A 7,500-nucleotide genomic window follows, 5' to 3' on the forward strand; every position below is an offset into this window, starting at 1 on the left:
AAGTGTTTTAGTGAAGCAGGATCTCTAAGACAACATGAAAGAATCCACACTGGAGAAAATCCTTATGAGTGCAAACAGTGTGGCAAGTGTTTTAGAAATGTAGGACATTTAAAAGGCCATAAAAGAATCCACACTGGAGAAAAGCCTTATGATTGCAAACAGTGTGGCAAGTGTTTTGGTCAAGCATTTTCTTTAAGGAGACATAAAAAAACCCATACTGGAGAGTCGATAAAAGAGCGTAGTTTAAACCTGGATGAAAAGCATAGTTGTTGGATTTGCCAGGAAGAGTTGATCAGCGAGCCCGTTCTTCTTGAACATTACCAAAATCATATGAAGTTGGAAGAGCCTTCAATCTGAACTGGTTTAGTGGCTTTCCCATTGAAAACGTCTTACCTAATTTCAAATTGATCAAGGATGGAATTATCTCAATGAAATGTATAGATGGAGGGCTTGAATGCTCGGTGCTCTGACCTCAACTTTGAAGCTTTCGTTGGACATTGCTAGCCTTGCATCATTAACACTGATTGTTAGAGGGGAATTTCGAATGTAAAAGCTATGTATGTACCAGTTGAAACAACTTGCACTCTTCTTCTCTAGGTCGTTACGATCTCCAAACTATTTCTTGTAATAGGAATTAGGTATGCTTCCTTCTTTCCCTTTCAGGTGAATAAATTCACTGCTATCGCACGATTTCAAGTTTTTTGCCCCTGCTTCATGTCTTTGCTTGCAGTTCTCAGTTATTGACTTGGTACCTGTTTTTTCTGTTACTATTTACAAAATTGAGTTGTGAATGAGTTTGTGCGTTTCTGCGAATTTATAGTTGCTTCACAGAGTATGGAGGGCAATTCACTTGAAAATACTCCCTTGAGTCTTTCTACTGACGAGGATCCGCAACTAGTGGCATTCAGTCTCTGCCTCTTGTTAGTGGAATAAAAACACTACATACTAAGTGACCCGAGCTGATTAACACTAATTTTGCATTCGTGCAGTTTCCTAAATTCTGTTAACTCCTGATCGGTGTTCTTCGAATTTCACTTAGGAGTTTATGTCATGTATACATACGGCAACTTAAGGTCTGAGTACGAAAAGCCAGCAGAAATTGTTTTATTACACTTATGGGAACATCCCGGTTTGTTACATTAACGTTGTTGTTATCCAATACTTTTATCATTGTATCCAGACGATATTCGCAAGAATGAAATTTTCAGTGTGAGGGTGGAGAGGAATAGACAGTTAATTCATCGCCCAAATGTTATGTATTAAAAAAATGAGAAACAACACGAACGACAATAAAAGATATTGTTCATTTTCCAAAAGTGAATTGTTTCTTTTGAAATTTTGATTTGCGAGTACTTTAATGTGCTGCATTCTAGTAGAGTTCGAAATCCTTATATTTCTACCGTGGTCAGAACTGCCTTCCCTATCTGGAGGTTTGTAGCAAGCCAGGAGTCTTTGTGCTAAGAAGAGATGGGCTTCGGTTACCGTTAGTCTGCCTTTCTTAGTGATGTTGTGCAACCTCTGGGAAGGGTGGCATGGTGGTGCATTTAGTTTGTGTGTGTGTGTGTGTGTGTGTGTGTGTGTGGGGGGGGGGGGGGGGGTGGGGGGGGGGGGGTGGTGGTCCTCTCTCTCGGTGATCGGGGTCGGGAAGAGTCGTGTTACTTGAGCTGATTTCTGGTGCCGAAGGAAGGAACTGCTCAGACGGACGTGGAGGAGAGCATTGAGGGATGTTTCGCGGATGTGTAGCTTGTTGTAATTGGGCCCTTTCTCGACGGAGTACGTGGTTGCCATTGGCTATGGCGTAGGAAGCGTGGCGACGAGCTGGCGACGACCTGACCAGAAATCCATGGCGATTCCCGTTGCAACGAGCAAGGCTTGGTGTAAGCGTGCGAAGGTTGGGTGCGCTGGTCGTATCTCATTTTTGAGGCCTCCTTGCGTAGAGTAATGTCAGAAAATACTGTCGAATGTTCTGCCAGTGCAGGTTTTAGGAGGTCTTCCGAGAGTGACAGTGTAGAGTTTGGTAAGGTGTTGATTATAAAATCTCTTGGACTATCGAAGATTGTTTATTCCGCTTTGAACACCTGTGTCCCTAGGGACATTGTAATTAAAATAAGAGAAAAGATCTTTGCCTTTCTTTGGAACAAGAAAAGTGATACTATTAAAAGAGACGGTCTTTATCAGGATTATAGTAGAGGTGGCTTAAACATGACTTACGAAAGCTTTGCGACTCTCTTGGATTCCCCGTCTGCTTCCCTTTTCGTTCTCAAACTGGAAATCAATTCCCAACAACATTTTCAGGGAACTTGGCTGTTTAAAGTTTTTACTTTTGTGCAACTATGATACAAAATTTCTCGATCTCAAATTACCGGTTTTTTTATGGAGAAATGCTGTCTTTCCTCAGTGAACTTAATTGTTGTATAGCTTTGATCAAGGTAAAACTGTCCTGTTTAACAATAGAGAAATTTTAATAGACAATAAACCGTCCATTAAAAGAGAATGGCTTGCAAAAAAAGGCTTAGGAAAGACTGAAACGAAAGACGTCTACACGTTACTGAACATCAAAACTCATTACTCGCCACAGACTGGACCGAGTAAATGGAGCTGTACTGCTAACTGTAGATGATTGGCAAAGGATATATAATGCAATTCCCTCTCAATTAACGCTTTTGCCTCCAAAATAGCTAACAAGTATAAGATATAAGAGTTAAGTCGACAAAATGCTCCTTATCTTACTCTGATCAGTATTATTGCGATATGTAATTCCCTATCAATCGAATTAGCTCCGATTGCAAGTTAACTGTTTCATATTTTTCTGTTTTTGGTATTCTATCCTAGTGGTATTTTCTTCCTTTACTGCGACGTGTTAGGCAATAGAGTATTATTTTAAAAAAGTGACCCATGAAGGTTACCTTAAGCACCAGGAATTTCATTTTATCGACATTCAGCTTTACATGATGTTTACATGATATTCCTTAAATTGCTTAAGTACAGTGATAAGTTTTCGGTCGTGGTCAATTCTGGCTTCCATGTCGGTAGCACCACAGCCCGGGATTAAAATGTCGGCGCTACTGATGACTTTAAGACCTCCGAGAACCATATGGATGCGTGGTCATCAAGGATGATCTTAACGTCAGGTGGATGTTTTGAAAGGCTCCCTTGACACCTACCACTGACATGTATTTCATTCCATTTAGCTTATGAAAAGTGGGAATGATTTACTTTGGGCGACGTATTGCCTTTTTAAGGGTCTGAGAGGGGTCTAAACAGATCCGCAGCTATCCTGGTTTGGTGGGGGTTGAAAATCCATTCCGTTGGTTGAGATACTCTCACAAGTTGGCCAGTGGCTTCGTAGATATCCAGGGCTGCTTTGATTGATTCTAAATTTGAAATGGGTTGGCAGTGATTGGGGGGCGTGGGTGGGTTTGATTTTTGGATCCAGGTCCAAATTGACCGGTTGGCCGACGACACCAAACCCCTTAAGGAGCGAGGGACAGTTCTTTGCAATAAAGTCCCGAGTCAAAGATCCTAGTTTGGCCAGATCCACACTGAAGTGTTGGTGGCATTGGAGGTGGCCCGGTTTCCGTTTCCTTGTTTCCTGCAAGCTCAGGCGTCATGGGTGGGGGATTGTTGCTTGTGAAGCATTTCCCTATGAGGTCAGCATTCAGAGTTAACACGCCAAGTGTTTTGCTAGCTTCTGTACTGAGTACAGTGCTGGTTAGTTGGTGTTCATGACTTGGAAGTGGAGATTGCATTTGGAACTGCCTTTGCTAGCTTGAAGGGTTGATTTGACCAATAGGCTTGATCGGTGGATTGGGTTAGGGTAGTATCACAGTTTTTGATGGTAGGACTTTAACCCATGCATGGAGATGGGGTGTTTGACGGCAAAGTGTTACAGGACCCTGCTGAGTCTACCTAGAAGGGAATTTGGATGCTGTAGTCAGATTCTGAGCTGAGACATTTACAAAATGGCCGGTCTTGTGGCATACGCACGTCGGTGCTGCTGTTTGTTGCCGCAGAAGAAACACAGACTGTTGGAGTGGTTGCCAGATCTCGATTTGGTATAGGAGATCTTTGGAACGCTCTGTTTGGAGCGGTTGTTGCGGTGTAGTGGACTTGTTCCTTAGTAGTGAGTGCAACTAGCTAAAATCTTGTGTCGAGCCGCTTCAAATGATATGGTGCTAGCAAAAGCCAGGGAGAAGGGTGGGTCCTCGGGTTTTCTTTGACCATCTCTGTAAAAGACATCCTCCTGGAAACGGCTGAAGGGTTCATTGAGACCGAAGATATATTGTTCCGCGTGAATTCATCAGCACTTTTAACTCCTCATCTGTGTTCTCCGAATTTCACTTTGGAGTTTATGTTATGTATACATTCGGCAACTTAAGGTCTGAGTACGAAAAGACAGCAGAAATTGTTTTATTACATTTATGGGAACATCCCGCTTTGTTACATTAACGTTGTTGTTATCCAATACGTTTATCATTGTATCCAGACGAGATTCACAGGAATGAAATTTTCAGTGTGAGGGTGGAGAGGAATAGACAACTAATTCATCGCCCAAATGTTATGTATTAAAAAAATGAGAAACAACACGAACGACAATAAAAGATATTGTTCATTTTCCAAAAACGAATTGTTTCTTTTCAAATGTTGATTTGCCAATACTTCAATATGCTGCATTCTAGTAGAGTTCGAAATCCTTAAATTTCTACAGCGGTCGGATCAGCCGTCCCGATCTGGAGGTTTGCAGGACGCCAGGAGTCTTTGTGGTAAGAGGAGACGTGCTGCGGTGACCGTTAGTCTGCGTTTCTTAGTGATGTTGTGCAACCTCTGGGAGGGGTGGGATGGTGGTGCATTTAGTTTGGGGGAGGGGGTGGTCCTGTCTCTCGGTGATCGGGGTCGGGAAGAATCGTGTTACTTAAGCTGATTGCTGGTGCCGAAGGAAGAAACTGCGCAGACGGACCGCCACTATGATACAAAATTTCTCGATCCCAAATGACCGGTTTTTTTTTATAGAGAAATGTTGTCTTTCTTCAGTGAGCTTAAATCGTTGGATACCTTCGATCCAGGTAAAACTAGTACTGCCATGTTTAACAATAGAGAGATGAGGTTATCGCAACTCACACTAAAAAAAAAAAACAACAAGACAGATCTGAAATAGAGATTGTTTCGGACAGTGATGATGGCAGTGACGATGCTCCTGTATACCAATCTCAGCAGTGCAAAGAGAAAACGTTGTCTATTTGCTTAATTTTAACTTATGAGGTAATAATCTTTTTGTTATCATGTTAATCGGTCAAGTTTGGGCTTATTTTGTTGATTTTTCTCCTAAGCGACCACCTCCCGCAAGCGACCACTTTGTCGTGCACCAAGAGTAGTCGCTTACCAGAGATTTAACTGAGTGTACGTGATGTGGATTTCCGGTTGTTTCCGTCGTTGCCGAAAGTGAAAGTTGAGTTTATTTTAATTTTCTCGCCGTCAGAAATCCCGGATCTGGGAGCTTCAAAGTGACGATTTCCCGGATCCCTCTTCTTAATAACGTTGAATCCCGCGTCAAGTCCCATAGATTTTTAGAATCCCGAATCCCGGGCTCCAAAAAGGCTAAATCCAGGATCCTGAAAATCCTAATGAGGCCCTAATTGACATTCATCTTAAAGTATTTGACAATGAGAACAAAATGATGAAGCAACTTGAACGTAAATCTTTTGTCAAGTATCTTGCGGGTGTAATGATCGACAATAATCTTTCCTGGAAATCCCATGTAGACTACATTGCCCTCAAAACTCCTCAAGACTCAAACACTTTGTAGCAACTTCTATTCTTTTCAATATTTATCGCTCTTTAATGCATCCATACATTTCTTATGATAGACCTTTTTACTAACATTGATTTTATCCACTCCTGTAACACTTGATCAGCGGAAGCGGGCAATTTTTATGAGACATTTTAAAGGTTACATCAAAACAGTCAATCTTCGCGGATTGGATGTAAAATATGGAATGATTTTCTTCAATACTGACGAAAAAAGAGGAGATTTTCCTTTAAAATTTGTCTAAAACAAATATTACTGCGATTTTTAGAGCTTGAGGATTCTTATGTTCATCTTATTACCCTTATACAAAAATTACGTCTTCTGGCTGAGTAGAAATATTCTACAGGCTAATTTATCAAACCTCAGGGGACATAAAGTTTTAGTGAGCATGGAAAAGTTCACACTGGGCAAAAGCCTAATAAACGCAACCACTGGAGCAAGTGGTATGGTTACTTAGCAATTTAAAGAAGACATAAAATGATTCCTGCCGGAGAAAAACAAACAGTGTGACCAGTGTTTTAGACGACCAGGAGACCTGAGGAAATATCATGAAAGATCCATAGTGTGAGTAAGGCCTAATCAGTGCGAACACTGTGGGAAGTGTTTTCCTCAACCAGGAAGTCTAAGTTTTCATCGAAGAGTGCATACTGGAGAGAAGCCCTGTGAATGCAAACAGTGTGGCAAGTGTTTTAGTAGATTGTTCACTTTAAAGAACCATGAAATAGTCGACACTGGGCAGAAGCCTCTCAAATGCAACCAGTGTGGCAAGTGTTTTGGTTATTTATTAACTTTAAGAACACATAGACTGATTCATATCAGAGAGACGTCTTATGAGTGTAAAGAGTACAGAAAGTGTTTTACGGGAGCAACAGTATTAAGGAGACATGTCAGAATCCATACTGGAGAGAGATTTTTGAATGCGAGCACCGTGGTAAGCCCTTCAGTCAAGTAGCAAGTCAAAGGAGACAAGGAGACATGAAAGACTCCACAGTGAAGAGAAAAAGCGAGAAGTAAGTATGAGGAGATATGAGCAACGTCGCACCGGAAAACAGCCTCATGAATGTAAACAGTGTTACAAAACATTTAATCAACCATTTAATCAACCAATTAGACATGAAAGAATCCATAGCGGAGAAAAGCCTTATGAGTGCATCCAGTGTAGCAGGTGTCTTACGCACAGGGAAAATAGAGTCCATACTTTAAAGAAGCCTTATAAATGCAAACAGTGCTGGAGCTGTTTCAGATACAGAAAAAAAAACTCTACAGACACACGAAAGAGTCCATACTGGAGAGTAGCCGTATGAATGCAAAGAATGTGGCAAACGTTTTAGCCGAGCAGATTCCCTTAAGAGACATGGAAAAATTCACACAAGTGCAAGAAGGATCAAAGAGTATCAAAAGATACTGGAAGTAGGCCAGAAGATAACATAATAACACAAGCTTTTGAGGGGCATGAAAGTTTGGTTTGAGTAAGGCTCCAGCACTTGACTAAGTAGCCTGGCTTCTGGCTGTTATACACAATTGTGGTCTCATTCACACAGAAGCCCTTCAAGCTAATCCTGTCAAGCCGACCACATGCTGGAAAGGTCAGACCACAACACCGGGAACACTGTCCCCTACTCTTTTCGAATAGTGTGTGGGATCTTTAACGTCCCACAGAGTTAATGAACAAGGGTTGTGAGACGGGACCTCCG

General features: G+C 41.6%; 1 pseudogene; it reads left to right on the forward strand.

Moving 5' to 3' along the window:
- LOC138038067 (zinc finger protein 14 pseudogene) overlaps positions 1–808 on the forward strand; it is a 1,889-nt pseudogene extending 1,081 nt beyond the window's left edge.
- The last annotated feature ends 6,692 nt before the right edge of the window (positions 809–7,500 follow it).

Source organism: Montipora capricornis, chromosome 1, assembly GCF_036669925.1.
Source record: "Montipora capricornis isolate CH-2021 chromosome 1, ASM3666992v2, whole genome shotgun sequence".
NCBI lineage: Eukaryota > Metazoa > Cnidaria > Anthozoa > Scleractinia > Acroporidae > Montipora > Montipora capricornis.